This window comes from Callorhinus ursinus, unplaced genomic scaffold (genome assembly GCF_003265705.2).
Source record: "Callorhinus ursinus isolate GAN/ISIS: 27379988/994484 unplaced genomic scaffold, GSC_fseal_2.0 scaffold12, whole genome shotgun sequence".
In the NCBI taxonomy this organism is placed as follows: domain Eukaryota; kingdom Metazoa; phylum Chordata; class Mammalia; order Carnivora; family Otariidae; genus Callorhinus; species Callorhinus ursinus.
In genome coordinates, this window is record NW_027397074.1 from 43,683,887 (window position 1) to 43,708,913 (window position 25,027).

The following is a 25,027-nucleotide window of genomic DNA, read 5'->3' on the forward strand; positions in this document are numbered from 1 at the left end:
CCAGCGCCCAATCCCCCTCCGCGGCGCCAGCGCCCAATCCCCCTCCGTGGCCCCAGCAACACTGCTGAACCTGCACACAGCACACAACTCAGGGCGACAGGACTCTGTCCTTGACTTTTGCTTGGCCCTAATGATACAATCAAGTCTCACCCGTGGTGGATTCCTTTTTTTTTTTTTTTAAGATTTTATTTATTTATTTGAGAGAAAAAGACAGAGACGGTGAGAGAGCGCACGAGCGGGGAGGAGAGGGAGAAGCAGGCCCCCAGGGCGGGCTTCTGTGTAAATTCTCAGTGGACAAAAGCTTGGGTTCAGCTCAGTGGCCTCCATCGGAAAATCAAGAGTAAACAAAATACTCTATGAACTCTAGGAGATACAGACAATAGCATGTTTCATTATAACACCCCGGAATTACTCTCGGAGGCACCAAACAGAAATGATACAGAGTTAGAACTCTCTTCTAAATGCAAATGTTTCACAGCCAGTAGAAAACTCAGCTTGAAGACAGATTTGTTAACCTCTACTCCATCTTGGCTAGAATGATTGTTTAAAACTCCTCTCCAAGAGCTCCCAAGAAACCACGGCCCTTTAGAGGCCAATAATAGTACCTGCTGTTTGCAAAACTAACACTTAGTTACTGCAGCTAAACTGCAAAGCATTGTGAATCCCAGTGAGAAAGGCAATTAATCTAATTGAGCCGAACGTGTGAGGGTTTTCAAGTGGGTAAAAGTGCATCCCGAACACCTGATCCCAGCAACGAGGTCTGCTCAGGTTAGGGAATAGGCAGAGGTGAAGTAAGACAGTCCCATCATGCTCCACTTGTGAGTTTTAGAAGAGGCTTTCCATCACCTTCCCTCCAGCCCCTTTTAGAAAAAAGCAACTTATAAAATTATATCCTATTAAAGACCCTATCATCAAAACTGACCTTTAAGACTTAACGTAATTTTAAGATTTTGCTTGTCAGCCACATACCAAGACTGACGTCTTCCTCCTCCTATCATTACATTGAGACTGCATTACCCAAGGAGCACGAAGATAGTTTTAACCAAAAAGAATTTAACAAGTTGCTACAGAAAAGCTTTCCTTTCTCACTTTATGTAAATGACTAATTAGTTGAGAATACTGCGTCTAATCCTCATCAAGCTTGGCTTTCTTTTCTTCATTACAAACAAAACAAAAAAACAAGTTATTTTGCATCTGGACTCTCTTTCAGGGGCAACAATGCATCCCCAAGAAGAATGAGATGTAATGGGAAACTTTTAAGGACACACAGGCAAGTCCATGATCCGTTCTGCTAAGAGCCAATCCAAGCACAGGTGGAGGATTTCAACAGGCATTAGGAATAATCTTCATGTGGGGGCACCTCGGTGGCTCAGTCGGTTGAGCGTCTGCCTTCGGCTCACGTCATGATCCCGGGGTCCTGGGATCAAGTCCCGCATCGGGCTCCCTGCTCAGCGGGGGGTCTGCTTCTCCCTCTCCCCTCTGCCCCCCCAACTCGTGCTTGTGTGCTCTCTCTCAAATAAATAAATAAAATCTTTTAAAAGAAAGAATAATCTCCATGTGGATGGTGTCTTAGAGTCTACTTCAGTGTATGAAATGCTTTATTTATGACAGTGAAACTAGAGAAAATGAAGGAATCCATATCAGATCACAGTATTACAAACACAGAAATCCTCTAATATTGCTGACATGACATGTTTTTCTTCCAAACAGCAATGATTTTTTTTTTCACTTGCTTTTGACTCCACGTTGGATTTGATCTTTTCATCACACACAAGTCAGGAAATCTGGACTTCTTGTTCTGCTAGCCACTCCCTCCATCAGCCTCTCTGGGAGACTTGCACCTGGCTAGGTATGCATCAACGCACCCATGGCAGCGTGTCATCATTTCAATAAATAGAACCCAAGTGTTAGGAGACGACACCAGTTTCTAGGGAGAAACAAGATCTGACACATGTTAATACCTCATTATACATCCAGGCCTTCTGCCAAGCAGAAGGAACGGAGGATCACCTTTTAACATAAACATTACAGGCCTTTCTTGCTATGAGGATCAAGTCTAGTATATTTATTTCATTTACCACATGGTCATTTTCCCTCCACTGTAAAGGACAGCCAGTGAATAAAAGCCATGTTAGCTCAGCATTATGCTTGAGAATTTTAAACAAACCAGTGAGGCAAATCACTTATGGTTTTCATACCAGGCATACCTCTGAGAGGCTCCATATAAATACTTCTTTCAGCTCAGAACACCATATGTGCCATTATGAAATACTGTACTCTATGTGAGCAAGAGACACAAAATTATCCTTAACCTAGGAAATATAGGTTCACATGTTTGCACTTCTGTCCTCCACAGGGGCCCAGTGGTCTAGTGGGCTAGCCCAGACTGGGACTGGAGAAACCCGAGGGTTACTGGGTTTCGGGCTTAGCAAAGTTATTTAAATTATACCCCAGTTGCTTTGTCTCAGGAAAAGGAGACTACAACGTTTTAACTGCGGCAGAAGCATCTAAACTGAAGCAGTTCCAAATGGCTCAAGCTACAAACATCAAATTAATCTGTCACCTAAATCTCCCAGTCTTACAGGTGTGCTTTTTTATCTGTCCCTCAAATACCAAGCAAACCACAAACCTCCGTCCCTGGAGAGTACATTTCCAGCTCTTACTGAGTGACGTCTCCTGAGGCATTTCTCCTCATGTGCTGAGTTCTACAACCAGTCTTTTGAAGCGCTTCTGTATATTGTAAAAGCGGCAAACACACGATGCAAACCGTCTAGTTTAACATACTACGTTGAACTGTAGCCGAGCCGAGCCACGTCACGGGCCGAAAATGCAACCAAGAACAGTGGTCGCCTTTGTGCCAGACGACCCAGAGGAAAGAAAAGGGCTGTGGAGGGCAGAGAACGTTCTTGCTACCTATAGTCACGGTGCTTCTCACTCTAGATCGATGAAATCTCAACTGGGGATGTGGCTCGTCAGGTGTAGCATGAAGCAGCCAGGAATAAAGGGATCGAGTGCTCAATTGCCTCTCATTCCAAAAATTACAGCGCAGCAGTCGAAGCCAGAGGCCACCAGGGCAGACCAGCAGAAATAAGACAAGACACAAGATTAGGCAAAACACAGGCAGCCCAAGGAGGCGAAGATCGGGCATGACTGACCTCGGGGGTTACAACACCATCAGAGCACAATGCCGCTCTATGGCGGGTCAAAGGAAAGAGTATAAAGTCATCATTACCAGCACTGGACACACATACTAAGTTTACCGTCAAGGATGCACACAAAGCTCCACTTTCCAGATTCTAAAATAGAACTAAAACAATTTCATAGGGATGATTTATTAAACGAACAGTGGCCTGCAAATTAAAACAGAGAGACGTAAGACTTAAAGGCTTATATACCCCAGCACACCTCACTTCACTGAGCTAGAAGAACACATGCTCTGTAGGGGTTGAACAATGCCCTCCCCGGCTGTAGAGATTCACTCGGGTGGGATGCAAGGACTCCTTTCTTTGGGACAAAGGCTTTTGCAGAAGGCAGAGGGATAGCTAACCCGAAACTACACCTTAATTCTGCAGCTGGTTCTCCATACCACCTTTACTGTGCCCGTTTACTAATTCAGCAAATATTTACTCGGCACTTACTTGGTGCCAGGTCCTGTGCTCTCCGCATCTCTTTTCCCCTAGTGCACACAGTTGTACCCGGGCCCGAGGCATTTCTTGGTTGGATTAACTTTCCAACCTCTCTTCATGTTTACCTTTCCAACGATGCCAAATACATTCTGTTTCCAAGGTCATCAGCATCCTACTTTCAAAGTAGAAGCCTCCCCCATGATGCTCCTTTTTATTACATTTTGGTGACAGGAGAGCCAACACCCTTGGTTCCCGAGCTCATCTCTCATCATTCCAAGATCATTAAACCAGCTCATGTTCTTTGTCTTCCCTCCTTCCTGCCAGTTCTCTCTGTTCCTCTAACATTCACATACTCAGCAGCTCACTGGTCTGTTCATCCCATGAGGTGCCTTGATCGGGAATGGCTTATCCCTTTCCTTATTCAGGCAAATCCTGACATCCTACCTTTCCTACATGATTCATCTGATAATAATCTAAGCACCCTCTCTATGTATATCAATCTCTCTCCTGTCTGCAATAATATTAGTAAATAAACACTTTATAAAGCACTTCCGACGATGCCATCTCAATCAATCTTTAACAACACTGTGAAATAGGTATTACTTAACTCACTTTACATACAAGGAAACCAAGGTGTGTACAAATTAACCAACTTGTCCTAGAGAATACAGCAAACGAGTGGCTGAACTGGGACCCAAACCCTGTCAATCGGCTACCAAATCAGAACCTTGTCCATTCATGATTCCGTCTCTGCCAAACCCTGCTTAGGAATCAGCCATGAGAAACATAGGATGGAGAGTGCTTACCCTGCCTCATCTGTTGATGGCCAAACTGGGCCAAACAATGAAGAAAGAATGGGCCAACTCAAAAGAGACAGGACTTTGAGGCCTGGAATCTTAAAAGGCCTAAGTGAATTTACAAGTAGGATCCAACTGAGTGTCATCAGGAAAGAACCTAAGATGAAGCCGCAAAGGTTAAATCACAAAGTATACTAGATAGTTTTTAAGGAACACTTCCACATCACAAATATTAATTAGTAAAAAGGCAAACATCCATTTGGCTCCTGAAGAGCTAGAATTTAAAAAGCATGATTAAGAGGAAAACACAATCTATAATTAGAAAGCTTAAGAGAAAACTAAGAGACCAAGGGTTCCAGCATTCTCAAAGAAGGTAGAGTTCTGTTAAGTTGAGAAAGGGATGTACTTCTTGTCCCAATGTCCTGAAAGATCAATATTTGATGGTGTGCCCACATGGCCAGCCACAGAGTTGCCAGACAGCTACCTGAGATCATGCTCTCACCCATGAGCCTTGCCTGGCAGGCTTTCAGTTCCAGCCCAGGTTTCTCTGTCTTCCCTTTATTCTTGCGAAGAGTGCAGCAGGAAACACACCTGGTAATATGTTTTGGCTTTTTTTTTTTTTTTAAGTTGAGTAGGGAGAATGCTTGAGATCTACTTGATGAGATGTACAACCACCATGATTTTGCCTACAGCTTCCCAAAGGCTCTCGTGTAACAGGGAACTACACCTGGTTGAAGAAAGTAGGGAATTGATTGTCTCCATGGGCTTCATGTTTGGTAACAATCCACATAACAAAGTATTCATAGAAAAAGGAATATTCTTGGACTTTTCTATTTAGGTAAGTAATGCTAATTCAATGAAATTCAAAAATTTCTTTCAAATCTACTATAAGCCTGCCTGCACCATTGCAAACCTAACTATAGGTGAGGAAGTAATACACAGAAAATACTTATTTGCTTCCATGTTTTTACTATCTGGCTACTGAATTTATTTCCCTTTAGTGTTTTGTTTTGTTTGCTAGGGGTTTATTTGTTTCTTCATTTGTTCATTCGTTCATTCAGCTTTTTATTGAAGTAGAATGTGTAGTACAGTGAGGGAGACAAACCATAAGAGACACTTAACTACAGGGAACAAACTGAGGGTTGCTGGAGGGGAGGGGGGTAAGGGGAATGGGGTAACTGGGGGATGGGCACTGGGGAGGGCACGTGATGTAATGAGCACTGGGAGTTGTGTGAAATGTATGACTCTACCTCTGAAACTAATAATATACTCTATGTTAATTAAATTGAATTGAAAATTTTTAAAAAGGAATATGTAGTATAGCATTATCCTTGCATGTCATACAGGCTTTGTGATAAAATGTAAAAGTAGGCCTTTATAAAATATCATTCCTTCCTACCATATGGCAGCTATATGTCTTTGACTAAAGTCATAGTACTTCTTTGAGGAGGTTCCTCTTTAGTAAAAGAGGTATCATAGAATCTTCCCTATCCATCTTAAAGTGGTTTTCTGAAAGTCAAATCAAATAATGAATCTGAAAGTGCTTTGTGCATACGGATACCTGTGGATCAGAAAACCTAATAGCAAAAAAATGTATTGACCTTCCAGAGACTTCCTAAGGCTGTATCCGTGCATGTTGTGTGCATGTGTGTTATCAGCAAGGGTAGTGGTACTGGTTTGGTGCCCTCCACATAGTATTATCATTATCAGGCACCACTAGATCTCTGCAAGCATCCGGATTCAGGGTAGAAACAAGTTGGGTACAGCTGCCCCTGAGTTGTATGGAAATTATGGTGTGATACCAACATCTGATCTTCAATCATTCTAACTCTAGAGCTCTTTTTTTTTTCACTTTGCTCTTGTTCCAAAAGCTTGACTGGTGGAGAAGACACTTGAAATGTTCCAAACCTATGATTTTGTGATCAAGGGGTATCATCACCTCCACCCAGCTGGTGACAGAAAAGGGGCTGTCCAAGAGTTATTTAAAACAAGTACTATGAGGAAAGAACTTTCTGAAAGAAACCTTACTGGCCTCCAAGTGGGCAACTGAAAAGAACCAAACGCTAGTGACAGAGAAGTCAATGATACAACAATCAAGGACAGTTTTATTAGTTTCATTCAATAAGGCAAAACTTGGACAAAAAAATTCATTATTCAAACCAGATGCTGTTTTTGTAATATTCATTTCAATAATGAACTGTTTCAATTCTCTTTTATTTTGAATATGTAATATAAAGCAGGCAAATCATTACATTAATAAAGGCACACTGGAAATTTGTAAAATTGGTTTGAAAAAGAACCGAATGTAAGAAACCTGTTTTCCAAAGTTCATTGCCAAGAGCATTTTTGTCTTTTTTAATCTTGTGACAAAAGAAATGCAATAGTGAGTTTAAGCAAGACCAATCATGAAGAGCAATGAAATTACCCTTTAATGATAATCAGCCCCAAATCTTGATTACTGCCAGCTCGAATTATCTGGTCATAAGGCATACAAAGTACTGTGTTCATGTATCTCAAAGGAGAATGAAGGATGGGCCCCTCAAGGTGCGCAGTCAGATAAGATGGGGAAGCAGGGAGGAAGGAGAGGAGGCCAAACACCCGGACCTCAAGTGCCAAACAGAAAGCAGGACGCTCATAAAAATGTTTACTAAGCACAAAAGTTACTTTTCAGAAAAAGCCTGATGATGATCTTCCTCTTAGAAAAGATTATTCTTTCTCTTGTCAGAAGAGTGATGAGGAACAGATCTCCTCCCCAGGAAAAAAGTGAGCATCTGTAGCCAGGTGGATTTTCAAGAGAAGGTGAGAGCAGACTGTGGGGAATGGAGCCCAGAAAGCAGACTTTGGCCTTGAGATAGAACCCCAAAGGCGAAGGGGAACCATCCTCCAGTTTGGGGCTGTTCGGAGGTAGCACAACTTGCTGTGCCGTTTCTAGGTTCTCGGACGGAGTCCAACCCAGTGAACTGCTACCCTAAAAACAATGGGGTATAACCACCCACGGGCCGCTTCCACTGCTTTATGCAGACAGAGCTGGAACACTGTAGACACGGAGACCATCAATACCTTCATTTCACAAACAAGGAGACTCACGGCCGAGGAGATAGAGTGAATGCTTGTGGGACTAACTAATGGCAAAGTTAGGACCCCTTACCCACCGGCTCCATCCCTGAGGTGATGGTGAGGCTCCGAAGAGCAAGCTAGTGAGGGCTGCCACTGTGGGACGATCACCACATTCCGGCACAGCTATGAACAGACACACTCTTCTGCCTCGGGCGTGATCGTGTGCTGATTCAACACCAGACAGTTGCAAAAGAAAATCTCTATTCATACTGGAGTTACAAATGCTACTTACCAAAACTCACTTTGTGCCAGACACCATGTTAGGCACCAGCATTCATTCGCCTCTTGTAATGCTCACAACCCAGGAGGTGTTGATAATCTCATTCTACCGAAAATGCATCTAAAAGAGGTGACGTCACTTGCTTATGCTCACGCTAGTAGGTAAGTGGCAATTCTGGGTTCAGACATGTTTTTCTAGCCCCTTGAAGACCCTGTGCTTTCTCCTACCCTGCCAGCCCTCAAAGTTTTGCCAAAGAAAGAACTCCTCATTCAACGGACGTATGAGAGCTGCACAGGAAGCTCTGCCGAATATAAGAAATAAACAGATTCCGGACAATGGTAAGGAAGCTTCTACAGTCTGGGTGTAAACCTGAGCCCTTTCAGTTACTCGACGAAGGAGAGAAGTTTCTTGCAAAATTCTTTTTCCTTCCAAAAACTCTTTGCCTCACAGATCCTGAATATTCCATTTATTACTCTTTTCTCTTTCAAGCAAAAGCTCAAGTCCTCACAAGCAGAAGAGAAGGATGATGGAAATCTTAACAGGCAGCAACGACTTCGCATAGAGACGATCACCGAAGTAAAGAGCCCGCGGACAAAACCGTGGAGAACTTCATTACCCCGGCTCGCAGACTTTTTGTGGCTGGCCAGGCTCCACTGGCACCTTCACCTCCTGGCCACCTGCCACCTTTACCTTCTGGAAACACAGGCACATGGCCAGGCCAGAGATTTCTGCTCTCTGACTGAACACAAACACCTCTCAGCTTTCCAGTCTGAACACAGCCCTGAAAACTGGGACTCACTGTGGGTTTGGTGCTACTGATGTCTCTGCAGTTTGTAATATTCTGCCTGTTTAATTAAAACTAGAAAATTCCAAAGAGGCCTATTCTTAACTAAGAGAAGACCCACGGGGTTTGAACCTGCCTTTGTTAATCTAAAGACCAGACAAATAGAAGCACCAGCCAGGCAAATGGGGCATGGTGTGCTCTCAACAAAACGCAACCAGCCTCATCTTCCTAGTGACTTTCTGAAGTTTATTTCCTGTCAGTTTCAGGTTGTGGGAATACAAAGATGATGAGTTCTGACCCTGAGGAGCTCACAGTGTGGTGAGGGAGACAATACCTTGAAAAAATTAATGGCAGTATTAGGTGATAAGTGGGAGAACACAAAGGGACACCAAGTGCTAGAAGGAAACAGGACAGAGGAACTAGGGAGATTTCATCAAAGAAGGGGCCACAGGAACTAGCTTTACAAAATGAGTAGGGAGTTCTCAAGGCAATGAAATGGAGGTTCAGAAACATTGCAAGCAGAAGGGACAGGGCATTCAAAGATTCACATTTATGAAGGAGCCTGCAGTCTAAGCAGTGAAGAGAAGCAGTGTTTGTATGTGAAGGGAGGTGGGGAGCTGGTAAAAGAAGCATCTCAGAGACTATTACAAAGGGTCTCTATAGGCATCTCAGAGTCAATGAAGGTTTTAAAGCATGTTCAGTTGGTTTTTTGTTTTTCTTTTTTTAAGAAAGTAGTTCTAGCAGACATGCCAAGGGTAGACAGGACTCTATATCAGTGCCGTGCAAAAAATAAATAAATAAATAAATAAAATGTGAGCCACAGAGCCAAGCCAGATATATAATTTTAAATTTTTTAGTAGCCACATCTAAAGTAAGAAAAAACAAGTGATGTTAATTTAATAATATATTTTAACCCCCAAATCCAAACTACTATCATTCAACATATAGTCAATATTTTTTTAAATTATTAACGAGATAGTTCACATTCTTTTTTCCTTGTCCTATGTCTTCTAGATCTGGCATACTCAACAGCACATCCAAAATTGGGTAAGCCACATTTCAAGTGCTCGGAAGCCAGATGTGGCCCGTGGTTACCATACTGGACAGACAGCTCTAGATAAACCAAATGCAAAACCCACTTAGGAGACCGTAGCCAAGAGTCCAAACAAGGGATGATAAAGCTCTGGACAGGTATTTCCAGCCCCTGAACATTTGCTAAACTGCCACTGAAATGCCAATTTACAAATATGTAACTTGTTGTTCTGTTTTAAAGATTTTATTTATTTATCAGACAGAGCGCCCGCTTGCGAGCGGGGTGGGGGTTGGTCGGGGGAGAGAAGCAGACTCTCCGCTAAGCAGGGAGCCCGTCTCAGGACACCAGGATCATGACCTCAGCCGAAGGCAGACACTTAACCGCCTGAGCCACCCAGGCGCCCCATGTTTTGTTTTGGTTTGTTTTTTAAAATGTATTAATTTGAGAGGGGGGTGGGGCAGCAGGAGAGGGAGAGAGAGAATCCTCAAGCTCACACCCACTGAGCACAGAGCCAGAGTAGGGGCTCAATCCCAAGGCCCCCAGGACCCCAAGATCATGAACTAAGAGTTGGCCACTCAACCAACTAGGGCCCCCCACGCACCCCACTTTTTATTTTGAAGAGGCAATAATTCACATGGTTCACAAATAAAAATACAACAGGGTATCTAACAAACAGTACTGCTCCTACCGTTTTTCTATCTACCCCATTCCCCACCCACCCATTAAAGACAACCATTTCTACTGAGTTTCTTTTGTTTATCCTTTCAATGTTTCTTCATACAAATACAAGCAGATATGAATGTAGACCCTGATTTTGTCCCTTTTTTACACCAAAGGTGGCATCCTACATACTCTGTTCTGTACTTGGCTTGTTTCATTTAATCACCTATCTTGAAGATCTTTCCATATTACTGCATAAAGAGTTTCCATGTTTTCTTTAAATGCTACACAATATTCAATTGTATGAATGGATCATAGTTTATTTCACCAGCCTTCTACTAATGGATATTTGAATTGTTTCCAATCTCTTCTATTATACAAACAATGGTCTAATGAAAACCCATCTACGTCACTTTGTATGTATTCAGATGTACCTGCAGGGAAAAATTACCAGAGCCAAATTGCTGGGTCAAAGGGTAATTGCATTTGTAATCCTGATAGATACTGCCAAACTGGCCTTCAAAAGGGCTGTGCTATTTTGTAATCTCGCAAGAGGTACAATGACAATTTTTCCACATCTGGTCAACAATATATAATTATCACACTTTAGAATTTTTGCCAATCTGATGAAGTGAAAAGTACTACTCCAACACAGTTTAAATCTGCATTTCTCTTATGTTGGAGACTGGAAATCTTTTCTTTGGTATAAAGATAAGTGTTCTGTGTTTTTCATGTTCTGTGATCATGTCCTTTGCCCATTTTTCTATTGATCTACCAGTCATTTTCTTACTCATTTGTAGGAGCTCTTTATATAGAGATTAACCCCTTGCCCACTATAAATATTTTTTTCCCTGACTGTCATTTGTCTTTTGAATTTACTTATTGTGGTTTTTACCAGGTAAAGTTTTTATCCAAATTAATCAATCTTTTTCTTTTATGGTTTTTGAATTTTAAGTCATACTAAAAAGGCCTTCCTCAAAGTTATAAAGGAAGTTACCCATGTTTTTTCTAGTCCTTGTATGATTTTACTTATTATTTATTTTTAAGATTTATTTATCTGAGAGAGTGACAGCGCATGTCCACCAGCTCGGTGGGGAGGCAGGGGGGCAGGGCGAATCTCAAGCAGACTCCTGGCTGAGTGCAGAGCCCAACACCGGGCTTGATCTTGTGATCCCGAGATGACGACCTGAGCCGAAATCAAGAGTCGGACACTTAGCCAACTGAACCATCAAGGCACCCCTCTAATCCTTTTGATTTTAGCAGATATGAATACATACCCATCTTTTGAAATACTTGTTAGAAATATCATTTTTCACTTTTTCCAACTGAGGTAGACTAGACATTTTATGAACTGCCTTCCTGATTTCTTCCTCCTTTGTCATCATTCTTTTGAATATCACAGTAATCATCATATAAAATGAACTAAATCAAGGTAGAGCTTATTTGAATGGTAGGAGATAAAGAACCAACCTCATCTTTCTCCAGATACCCACCCACTTGGCCCAATACCATATACTAAATATTTCATCATTATCCCACTGGAAACATAATTTTTAAATACTTTTCTATTTGTGTAGATAGCAACCTGGATTTTTATAAATTTATGGTTCTAGTTCTTTAGTCTAGACACCAGAGAGGTAAATACAATTTACACTATTCAGTTTATTTATGGAAACTGCCGAGTTTCATGAAACTGCATTCACCCAGCACTGTCCTTCCTCCCACATCATCAGTATCTTTTCAACAGACGCTTGACTTGAAGAGATATACAGATGCAAACTGTCATTGAGAAGTTTACAGTTTGGAAGTTGCTAAATTATTTTTCACAATAGTATGTTTAAAAGGCAAGCAATATACCAAAATTAAAGTTTGGCAAAACTCTGTACCTCTTCATCTCAGGGCTGTGAGTTCAAGCTCCATGTTGGCTGTAAAGCTTATTAGTAAGTAAGTAAATACAATACAGTATCAGATTTTGGGGGTGCCTGGCTAGTTCTGTTGGTAATGCATGTGACTCTTGATCTCAGGGTTTTAAGTTTGCCCCCCACATTGCGTGTAGAGACAACTTAAAAAAATCTTTAAAAAGAAAAAGTTTGGCAAAACTCTCATCAATGACAGAATTCTGGTTTATCCAAGTTCATTCTATATGCTCACAAATGTGACATTCAAAAGATTTATGAAAAAAAAAGAAAGGAGAAAAAAAGCCTAGAAAAACAGTTCAGAAACTATCTGGTCCACCTCAGCTAGAAAAGAGAATAGTGATTTTTTGGGTTTTTTTTTTTTTTTGCATTTTCATAAAGGTAAATAGAAATAGGAGCGCTTGGGTGGCTCAGTCAGTTAAGCGTCTGCCTTCGGCTCAGGTCATGATCCCAGGGTCCTGGGATAGAGCTCCCTCTCCCTCTGCTTGCTGTTTCCCCTGCTTGTGCTCTCTCTCTCTGTCAAATGAATAAATAAAATCTTTAAAAAAAAACAGAAATATGGAACGCTTCACAAAGTTGCATATCATCCTTGCACAGGGCCATGTAATCTTCTCTGTAATGTTCCAATTTCAGTATATGTGCTGCTGAAACAAACATGAGAAATAATATTCTTTAACAAGGACTTAACATTCCCAATTATTTCTATTCAAAAGTTTAAACTGGAATTTTTAAGGTAAAAATGAGAAAGGTATAGTATTTTATGGAAAATGCTCTTCTACTCCAGTATTAATTCCTATCATGTATATCAGCATCCTTCAAGTTTTATCCAATCAATGCATACTGCACATATTTCCCTGCCACTTGAGGTTGTAAAATTAGTTATCAGAGTTCAGTTTCTAAGAGATTTACACACACACACACACACACACACACAGAGTTATAAGCAGCATATCCTTCAAAAATTGCAAGGGGATCAGTTCCTACATAAGGGATGCTCATGTAGTAGACATGAATTATAAAATCTTACATAGGGGATAATAGTATCAGAAAAAATGACAGCAACAAAATGATCCTACATAGGAAATAAAGGAAATGCTGGGGAAGTGGGTCAGGAGGATCCTATGGAGTAAAAGCTCCCCCAGACAGGAATGAAGCATAACTTCTGAGACCTCTGTGGTGTTTCTTTTTTTTTTTTTTTAATTTATTTATTAGAGAGTGAGCGGGGGGGGGGGGGTTAGGGAGAGAGGCAAAGAGAATCTCAAGCAGACTCTGTGCTGAGCACAGAGCCTGACGCGGCGCTCGATCCCACAACCTTGAGACCACGACCTGAGCCAAAACCGAGAATGGGGCACTTAACCTCCTGTGCCACCCCGGCGCCCCAACCTTTGTGATGCTTCTAAAAGAAACAGAGCTGAAGTGGAAGCCAAGAGCCCTGTGAACGCAGAGGCTGTACTCATGCTACTTCTGGGTAGCCTCCCTGCCTCCCAACATCGCCCCTCCCCTCAAGCTGCTGCCTCCCATGTCAGCCTGCAGACTCAGGAGAAAGACTCACAAACCTCATCTCTGGCCCTGAGATGATGCTCTTGAATTTCAACCTTTTTTTAATTTGCAAATGCCTGATGAAGGCAATTCACCCCCGGATCATACCTAAGTACCTAAAACTAACCATGAATGCCTACTGCCCCTCCCCTCCAACAAAACTCTATCTTTTCCCATCTGTATCAATACTATTATTATTTTCCAATTTATTGGGACTCCTTCACACCCCCTTACATCATAGGCATCTTCTGACTCTGTCCACACCCTTCGACAGCCACCCACCGAGTACTTCTCTGGGATCTCCTCCATACCGCCCTTCCCGTTTGTTTCCAACCTCAGACTGTCCTCATGACCAGGAGCCTGTGCCTACTTTATACACTCTTCACTGATTCCCTTCTTTCCTCACTCTCCCATTTACAAACGATTCTACAAACAATTGCCATGTACTTTTCCCAAGTGGTACCAAAACCTCCAGTGTTCCCCATTATTTCAGCAACAGCCTGAAACCATGTCACTGATCATTTCATTCACTCGACAAATATTTATTGAGTCCCCCCCTTTCGGCCAGGCATGATTCTAGGCATTTGGGACATATCACTGAACGGACAAAACTCCTATTTAATCTTATCTTAACCTATTTTTTCCAGCCCTTCACCCTACTAGTCTCCTAGATAATTATAAACATTATCTATAAATAAATCTATACCAGAAGTTATATTTTGATATAATTACATTTTCAACGATACCTTAAAAAACCCTACTACCTACTGGATCCAGTAGTGAGCAAGACAGATGCTTTTTCCCTATGTCCCACTCACTCCCTCTCACTTCCTGCTCTGAAAGCTTTCTCCTTTCCCTGCCCTCTAACCCCTGCCCACCCCAAAACACTCAATCCAAACCCTCCAACTTAGCTAAAGATTTTCTTGGGCAACGACGCCCACAGCAGGGACCAACAGTCTTTCTTTATCTTCAACAGTGCTTCTGGGGGTGTGGGTGTGTTTTCTTTTCATGGGTTTCATGAAACTCCCTAATTAGAACAGAGGTCTCTGAAGACCAGATACTTGTTTTCTCCTTTGCACTTCCTGGTAGGATTCCATAATCACAGAACACTACTGCCAAAGGAAATGTCTGACACCAGTTCATCAAACCAATTTTGCTTCCTGAGAAAGTTGAGGCTTAGGGAGGTTAAGTCATAGTATCAAGTGCTTAAAAAAAAAAAAGTGAATCAATATGAATTGTAGACTGGCAGGCATCCTTTTCTTTGTCCCTAGGGATGGAGGAAGATGGCTGAACAGCTTCTTGCATGCAGTTCTTTCCTCCTGGGATCCACGCACGTGCTCCCAAGCTGTCTGACAATTTGCTGAATGAATATGTTTGCCCTCTTTCCAACTGTCTACTGCCTGCCCGTAGCTGGAAATCTCAGTGATGCTAAACAAGGAGACCCTAAGCTCCTAGGTTTTCCAGACTCTAGACTGCTCTCCCTCTGCCCCCATGAAATCCAGGGCTTCCTTTAGCTTGCCATATCAACGCTTGACCTTCTGCCCTGGCCGGGGAGCCGCCCCTGCGGGGAACCAGAGAGCTCTCTGAGGGAGAGTGCTGGTAACAGCAGGAGCACAAAGGTAGAGGTTCATGGAGCTAATTAAAAGTTATCTACAAGTGCAAAATCAGCACAGTCCTGTGATAAGTACAATTTGGAACGGCCTAGTGGAGTCCAGATGTCATCTACAAAGCAAGGAGATGTAGCATGATGTAGGAACGCCAGGATTTTTGGCGTGAGCCCCATTCCTATCCCCTATCACCGCCATGTCATTCCCCCCACACTATTCACACAGAATTCAAAGAGGCACGTGTGATCCCTTCCTCCCATTCCTCCTACCTACTGAAATGGCAGTGGTGCTCAGTAATGTTTCCTGAATCTCCTACAAATGAAAGGCCAGTTTGCCCTTTGCTTGAGCTGAAAAAAGTCAAATTTAACAGACGCAGTCATATACATGTGGTCAATGTAGATAAGAGTGGCTCCTGTCTGTTTCCTCAGGGGGCCCAGAAGGACGGAGAGTACTTAATTGACCACAGATTATGAAGCCCACGGTCATCAAATTAGACTGGAGGTAATTGCCCTTCACGTGTTGTTTTAGGCAGCTGTTCCATTATTCACAAGGAAAGCTGTGCCCCCAACTTAAAATAATCCCTCGATGTCGTGGTCTTCTGGTACAGCCAAATCCCATAGCCTTGGAAGCCACCAACAGTTGTCTCTCAAATTATCTCTGGACCTGGAAGGATAGTTTGGTGGGAAGAAAATCCTGGTTTTCAAGATCAAAGAATATTCCTTACATTAATGAGAACCTTTGAAATATAGAAACTTCCCACCTAACAGCAGCTAGCAAGTAGCCTTGTTTGTTTCTAAGTAAACGAATTGTTAAAAGCAGAAAAAGAAAAATATTCTAAGCTCCAAAATCTTCTTCTTCCTGATTTTAGCTTCTTTGGGGGAAGGAAACACAGATTCATGCCTGAACGCAGACCACACGACACCACTCTGTCAGAGAGAGCTGCCAGACTTGTCTCTCCTGTACCCCCTCCCCTCTCTCCGGGTGCAGCTTTTCCTCCCACTCAGACAGGACATCTTCCAATCAGTTTGGATTGCCCACCATGTCTGGAACACGCTCTGCAGCTCAGCTTCTGTGATCATCTGAACCTCACTGACCCAAACTGGGCCACCATGACCCAGGTCAGTCTAACAACAACGGCTGATCCAGACCATGGGCTGGAACTCTTTCTGTTCTCCCCTGCCTCAAGCTGGGACTGATTCAGGAAACTAGGGTGATGCTGGGCCAGTGATCGGTCTTTAAAGGATCCTCTCAGGTCTCACACAGGAGGAGGAGGAGACAGATGGGGGGCCTGACATGTCAGTGCAGCCAGGCTTCTATTAGCCAGCCACAGACCCGAGCAGATGAAACACCGGTGAATCACTGCCTCTAAGGTTACGTCAACCCTGGCGCACCACCCACCAACACCACAGGCTCAGTAACACAGCATTCATTCGTTCATTTGTTCATTCCTTCATTCGCTATTTAATGAGTCCCTGCATAGATGTAGGCAGATACATCTCAAAACTGCAAATCTAGTAAACTCCTAGTTAGCCTGAACCCACTGAAGTACAAACTTCCATCAACTGGAATGATGGGGTTCCTTCATATAAGTGACGTTCAAGCCATACTAAACAAACCAAGTTACTGATATTCTGTGTCTAAACATACTTCTCCTTCTCTACCAGAAGAACTCAAGTGTATTTATATGGAAAGATACAGAAGTCCCTTTCCTAGGAAGCCTTTCCCAACTCCTCCAGTCTTCTTAGAAGACTTCCCAGCTACATCTCCCACCATAACCTTCCATAACTCTCTCCTCTAGCTATACTGCCCTTTTCTCACTTTCTGCCTTCCATGTTAAGTCCCTTTCTGCCTCAGGGCCTTTGCATATGCCTCTGTGGTGTTGAAATGTTCCTGCCCATATTCCAACTCATGACTGACCCCAGCCCCACAGCTTCTACTGCTCCCCATAAGCCTCCCCAGCCTTCAGATCTCAGTTGAACCAGGAACGCCATCCCTGAGCCCCACCATTATTCACCCTCAAAGTCTCACAGGACTTTCCTTCCCTGCGCTTGTCAGAGCTATAATGTTGAACGCTGATAATATTTGATTAAAGTCTATCTCCTCACTAGACTATAAGCTCCCTAAGAACAGGGACCAGGACTCCTCAGTTATCACTGTAAACACAGGGACTAGCCCAGGGGCACATAGCAGGCAGAGTATTAGCTGAATGAATGAGAGACCTTCTCTACAGTGCCTTGGGTCACTGAATTCAATCGCTTGTTTGTGTACTGGCCCCAAAACCTGGTCCCCTCCAGCCATCCAGAACCAAATATTTTTCTACAATGTCCTTTTTAAATGGACATTTAGCCCTATCGTCGACACCTTGTATATCCACATTTAGCAACAATGGAGGGTTAAAATAAGGATCTTAAGATCCTAAGGTTGAAGATCCTCATGTATACTAAGGTCATGAAAACTGGCCTTAGAATATATCTAAAAAAGGGGAGCCCAGGTGGCTCAGTTGGTACAGCATGTGACTCTTGAACTCAGGGTTGTGAGTTCAAGCCCCATGCTGGGTGTAGAGCTTACATTAAAAAAAAAAAAAAAAAAAAAGTATATCCAAAAAGGTTGAAATAAGAATCAAAAATAAAAGGGCGGGGGCATTGAGTACTACTGTTTCTGATCAACTCTGACCTAACCAGAAAAGTCATAACCAAAGAACCTCACTTCCTGACTCCTTTTCAGTTGATGTCTCAGCTGTTTTCACCAGAGTAGGACCCAAACCGAGCGACTAGAGACAGCAATGTGCCACGTACAGCTTCTTGGTTAGTGGCTGTTATGGGCTGAATTGTGCCCCATCCCCCCCCCAAAATTCATATGTTGAAGTCCTAACTCCCAGAACTTCAGAATGTGACTACATTTGGAGACAGGGCCTTTAAAGAGGTGGTTATGTTAAATAAGGCCCTTAGAATGGGCTGTAATCTAACTGCGACCTGATCCCAGAAGAGGAGACTGGGACACAGACACACATAGAAGGAAGGGCAGGCAGCCACCTGCACGCCCAGGTGAGAGGTCTCGAGGAAACCCACCCTGCCCACACCTTGATCTGGAACATCCGTGAGAAAATGCGTTTCTATTCTTTAAGCCAACCAGTCTGTGGTATTTTGTTATAGCAGCCCTAGCTAACCAACAGAGTGCCCCAGCAGTTCTTGAGAGAACGGGAAGGAATGTTTTTGCCAAGTACCCACAAGTATCCGCTTCCCACCCCACCCACCCTTTGCAATCCGATGTGTCATCAGCTCCCCACTGCTGCTGTACTTCCTTCTTTATTTGACCAATGAGGACACTGAGGCAGAGTCACAGAGAAGGCTGAGCCTCCAGGGCTATCTGCCTCCAAATTCCATATCCTCTTTTGCACTAGACCTTCAGATCCAAAAGACCAGAGTATAAAATAGGAAAGCGGATCCCAATTTGCTTTATTTGGCCCTTAGAAAATGGGCAAGATCACCATTTTAGCTAAGCTGAAGACCCAGATGCACTTGTATGCATCACCCAAATAAAGCAATTGAAATACTGTGAAACAGATGTGAATAGGAACTAATTTTGCTTTTTTTAATGAGCATTTTGACCAGATCAATACTACAAAATGCTAAACTGCAAAACATCATTACAATTTAAATACACCTGCCCAGTGGATTGGTTCAAAGAGGCATTTACATTACCTAAAAGTGTATTTTCTCCTCATAAGAGCAGGAGTCTATTATGTAAAATAAAGTCATGAAAATTTTAATTTCACTGCATAAAGGACAGAACCTGGTCTAGCCCACAAACCATGGAAAAACAAAAAGAAACAAAATGCAGCTGAATGCTTCATCAGCTGTCTGTCACTTTCTGAATAGTGACTAATATTCTAATTATTAGTCACCACACTGCAAAGGTGCAATTAGGAAACAGGGACGATTGCTTTAATTTTTGTTGTTGTTGTTAACCCACAATTTGTGAGGCCTGCACGAAAATATGATTTAAGTCCCCATCCTTTTATAAAGGAAAAATGATTACAGTTAAAACTCAGTTCCCCCCACCAGCATTAAAAAAAAAAAAGCTTTGAAGTTGTATTGACAGATATGACTAACAACTGTAATCACAGAAATAAATTTAGTAAAACGATAATTTATCTGTCACAATTTACTGAGAAAAGAAAAAAATGCAGCACAGGCAGCTGAACGGTGAAGTTAAATGAAAGCAAAGATAGAATCCAGTTTTTAATGAAATGTAGAGCACTATTAATTGGTTTCCTAGCAACAGCCAGGCTAAAATTATTTAACATGTCTGCTCAATCATATGCAAATATGAGTGTTATCCCTTAAATGTTGATTATAGTTGGTCTTTTCAGATGCAAATCCAATGTGTAGAGTGACTGTAAATGTTGACAATGCTGATACCAAAAAAATCCCCTGATTAACATCATTCTGCTGTTCAAAGCACCAGCGCTGAGGATCCACTCTTTGGAAGGGCTGCAAGCAGCTTGGGACGCCATCTTCCTTACCTGCTATCTCACCTGGCCAGGCCCCCAGGCCACCGCTGGCATCAGAGAGGACAAACGAAAGAAAACTGCTGGGCCTTGCTGAACACCACTGCAATGACTTCTCACAGTGCTAGAGGACGCAGATGATGCTTTCAGCTTACAGCTCCATCAGATGATGCAAGGGCTTGCTCACCCAAGACCAAGGTTGGTCTCAGGTTTGGTTTGCACATAAAACCAGGCCTTTAGATGAACTCCATAAGAGCCCGAACAGTCAAATTCCCTTCAAAACTGCCAAATGAGGAACTCCTCAACTTTACTTCAGCCCCGTCCTGCTCTTCAAGAGCCACTTGGGAACAACCACATTCCACGGGCAATAGGCACCAAGAAGGGGGGCCTCTAGGGGCAGAAAGTGTGTGGCCCTGTCACAATCACCGTCGGGCTCCAAAACCACCTTAGTAACACACCACTCCAAGCTAAAGCAATGTGCTGGCCACGCTTTCATTTATTCATGCAACAAATATTTATTGCATAATTACAATTTGTCAGGCAACGATCTATGTGCTGGAGAGACAGCAAAGAATAAGAAAAAAAAAATCCCTATCTTCACTCATCTTAGTGCTGGGGCGAGACAAATCAAGAAACACATAGAGTCTCAGGTAGTGATCAAAAAAATAGGGAAGAAAAAAGTAGCCTAAGGAGGGGAGGAGGAAGGGGAGGGTTCAGGGGACCATGGCATAGAAGGCCTCTCGCAGGGAGACTTCTGCACAGATTTAGAAGAGAAGGAAAAACCCAGGCCCAGGAGGGGGAAAACAAGCCAGCACCCTGGGGCAGAAATGAGCTTGGAACAACATGAAGGCCAGGGAACAGGACTTTGTGTGTGTGTGTGTGATGGTACGTGTGTGAGTGATGTGATGTGACAAGTGCAGCTTTGAGCTAAGTTCCTAGCCCCTGCCTTACAGTATTTCAGGACGTGTGTGTGTGTGTGTGTGTGTGTGTGTGTGTGTGTGTGTGTGTGGTGACGTGACAAGTGCAGCTTTGAGCTAAGTTCCTAGCCCCTGCCTTCCAGTATTTCAGGGACACTACTGTCTCTAGGAGTGTACTTCAGGACTAAAAGACGGAGTGCAAGTAAAGAAAAAGGAGGGGTCTGTCCCACTGAACCCTTAAGGTCTTTTCCTCTCCAGGTCAGGTCTCACTGCTCTCCTGACCCCTGAGAAATTTCTGAACCAACTGGAAAGTACAATCTTGAACTGATGTCCCCTAGAGGAACGGGGGTAGGTTTTTCTGGCCAAAGCCCTCTGCTTGCAAGCCTTCAAAGATTAGGGACTAGACAGTTTGTTCCTGACACCCAGTCAAGACTCCAAGATATGCCAGACAGTGGCCGGAAGCTCAGGACATATATTCCAAGAAGTTCTGATGCCTGCTCATAAGGAGAATTGACAAAGATTATACAGACAGCTCCATTACCAAGCCTAGGATCCCCAAACTAATCTTATGAGTGTTGGGCCAAGGGACAGACAGATTCTTCTTCCAACACATCACCCTTTGGCCTTATACGTCATGCCTGAAGTCTTTGAAGGCTTTAAGAGTTAGCATTAAATGCAAATGACCTTAAGAGAAACTTGTGAAAGCTTAGGTGTAGTCCACCTGGGAGTGGGGTGGGCTAAGGGCTTGGTTTCAGCCTACAAATGCCCCCAGAGGAAACTACGGAAGTGGGACAGGGCTTAATCCATCTAGTTGGCTGAGAACAGACCTGCTTTGGGAATGGTGTCAGAGAAGATGCCACACTGGTCTGTATGCTACAAACATTTTACCAGTCTTGCCTTAATTCATGTGAAGCCTTAAGAAACAGTGCCAGGACTTCATTTAGCCTGGAGTCTAGAAAGGAAAAAAAAAGTGCCAAACTGTTTCATCAAAGCGGAGCTAAATGTCAAAAAGACAGAAAAATGGGGCCCACCACTCAGTTAGAAGGTGGACAGCCCTCTCTTGGCAGCTTCTAATCACAGCTGAAGGAGGCCAATACACTCACATGAATTTTGAGTTGCAGATCAAACACGTTGTACATGTGACTGTAGTCCTGGTCACTGAGATGTTTCTTTTAGGCCCGTGGTTCTTGAAGCAGCATCAGCAGTGCCTGGGCCCTTATTAGAAATGCATATTCACAGGTCCAGCCCCATACTTACTGAATTAGCAATCTGGCAGTGGGCCCAGAAATCCGCTTCAACAAGCCCTCAGGTGATTCTATGCATGCTAAATTTGAGAGCCAGTTTCCGAGGCCCATTCAGCAAGATGGTGTGTCTCCTCTGAGTCTATGCTTAGCACCATCTTGCTGCAAATCATTTCATTCGACAGGAAACCAAGGATATAGCTGCACTGTACCTTCAGCACGGGGCATGCGTTCAAAATAAACACACTAATTGTGTGAATTCCTGACACAGTAACTTTTTCCAAAGAATGCACCACTCAGAACACAAGATGCTGATTTACTGATTTCTTAAGATAACCAATTTTTCTGGCAAAGAGAAAAATGAAAAGAAGAAGGTTATTATTTAGGAAACTCGGGTTTGGTGGAGCCTTCTGAGAGAAGCTCTGAGGATCACTGAGTTGTCCAATCTACTGCTTGTCTCCCTTCCTGGACCCATTCCTGCACTGTGAAGGCTCCGTTCCAAACAACAGGCGCTCCCTCGGGGGGATGGAGGGTCTTACAGGAGGACTCACTGCAAGCACTCCAAAAGCCCTTGCTGAATGGATGACTCCCTCTTATTCTTATATTTTAGAGAGAATATTCGAACTTTTTAGTGTTCCAGACCATAAAATAGATGTTACACAACAAACATTTATCAGAAACACTGAAGATGAAAAAATAATCTAGCAGATGTTTTAATCATTATAAGATAAATATACATGAGGAAACCTACAATCAGAAGGGTGAATCTCAAAGTTAACCGTGCATCAGAATCACTTGTGATGCTTGATAAAAGTGCAGACTTCTGGGCCCCATTACCAAACATTTTGATTTATTCGAGCTGGGGTCCAGTGTTCTGCCTTTTGAAGAAGCATGCCCAGGTGATTTTGATGCAGGGATTTGGACTTAAATTACTGACATGGGGGCGCCTGGGTGGCTCACTCAGTTGAGCATCCAACCCTTGGTTTCAGCTCAGGTCACGATCTCGGGCTCCTGAGATCGAGCCCCGCGTCAGGCTCCGTGCTCCGTGCTCAGAAGGGAGAGTCTGCTTGAGGTTCTGTCTCTTTCTCTCCCTCTGCTCTTCCCCCCACCCCCCACCCCAGCCCCGCTCTCTCTCGCTCTCTAAAATAAATAAATCCTTAAAAAAATAAAATATTTAAAAAATTACTAACATGATAACTTCTCCCATTTTCAAGGGGTATTAAGGGGTTGAGAGAGGGATTTGTTTTTGTTTTTTTTTTGAAAATAAAGCAGTTCTAGAGCAAAAGAACTACAAGTTGCTTTTTTTTCTATGTGTGCTAATGTTGGAAAACTGTGAGAAAAAGTTTGTATGTATCTATCATTAAGGTAACTTTTTAATAAGTAACTTTTCTCTGACTACAAAAGTTATTCATGTTCACTGTAAAAAAAGATAATAAAAAAGCAAAAATACCCATAACCCCACCTCTGATATAACTTGCTATATTAATATTCTTCCAGATAACTTGCTTTCACACACACATAGACTTTTCTTTTTAAATAGTAGGATAAGAGTATATGTAGTTATTGTATTATGTGTTTTTTACATCTAACAACACTGTCGACATCTTTCTACCACTCCTTGATTCTTTTAAAATGACAGAATGTCTAAATATTAACTCTCTATTGGCTAAGAGGTTTTTAAAAAAATAATCAAGGAATTAAAATTCTATCTATGTGACCAGTACATAAATATGCACAACGAACACATAAATACAAATATTTGTGTCATTTGTACAAGTATGCTAGAAATCTCATTATTGTTTTTATTTAAGTGATTTAGCATTAATAGAGTTTATTAGCAATTTTTATTAGCTCCTTAGTTCATTTTAATGAATGTGTACACATTACTTAAAGGCCTCTAGACATATATATACAATATATTAACACAACAAGTATTCACTTTAATGAAACTTATTAGACCAACGTTTTTCTCATTAAATTCAAAAGGAGCCAAAAGACTCTACTGGAACAAAACTGAGACCCCAAAATATATATCTATATATTTTAACATGCCCCGAGAGTCTATAAACTTTAATTCTACTCAACCAGGAAGTGGCCAAAACATGAGTGCATTTCACAGAATATACTCATCATAACTTGAAAGGTAAATTCTTGCATGTTTTATAAACGGGGCAGAAAGAAGGGGCGTCTGTATGACTAGCTCACATTCACACTCTCCTGCAATACTTGGTGGCAGAAAGCCTGCAGTGGATTCAACACTTAGTAGACATGGGAACTTAAGTAAGCCGCTCGATTTTTCGGTGCTTCCATTCCTCATCTGGAAAATGAGGATGCTAATACAGAAATATCTGTGTTATTGGTTTCCCAAGGGTTTTCTGAGGGCCAAGTGGGATAATACAAGTGAGGTTCTAAAGTACTATGCCAATGTTACCCAGAGTCTAGCTGGGATCTAGTTCTCTGAAACAGTGCTCACTCACCATTTCTTAAGCCTACTACCATACCCTTCAATCTCTTGAACACAAGAAGAGATTAGACAGAATGCAAAATCTATGTGTGTTAGGCCAAAGAACAGGGAATAATTTAACTTTTTTTTTTTAAGATTTTATTTATTTGACAGAGAGAGATACAGTGAGAGAGGGAACATAAGCAGGGGGAGTGGAAGAGGGAGAAACAGGCTTCCAGCGGAGCAGGGAGCTCAATGCGGGGCTCGATCCCAGAACCCTGGGATCATGACCTGAGCCAAAGGCAGAGGCTCAACAACCGAGCCACCCAGGCGCCCCTAATTTAACCTTTTAATACTTGGCCTGAGAAATGCTTTACAAGGGAATCAGACCCAAGGGTCCCTTACTACGATCATGGAAAGTCCAAGTGATATATTCTTCAGGAACAACTGTTCTCTGAGAGTGATGGGCATGGCCCCACTCCAGGTTTATCATCACCAGTACCTGGGGAGCTTTTAGAAACAAAGACTCTCAGACCCCACATCAGAGATTCTGGCGAGTTTTTAACATAGCCACATATGAAATCTTAAAAGATGCCTGACCTATCACAGTCATTTCT

The 25,027-nt window shown here is 42.6% G+C and overlaps 1 protein-coding gene and 1 non-coding gene across 2 annotated transcripts in view; both read right to left on the reverse strand.

The window, feature by feature from the left end:
- JAZF1 (JAZF zinc finger 1) overlaps positions 1–25,027 on the reverse strand; it is a 325,709-nt gene that overhangs the window by 252,340 nt on the left and 48,342 nt on the right. The gene's annotated exons all lie outside the window — the stretch shown is intronic.
- LOC112825375 (U6 spliceosomal RNA) lies at positions 12,706–12,808 on the reverse strand. The gene has a single exon (XR_003208673.1). It is a non-coding gene; the product is annotated as a U6 spliceosomal RNA (small nuclear RNA).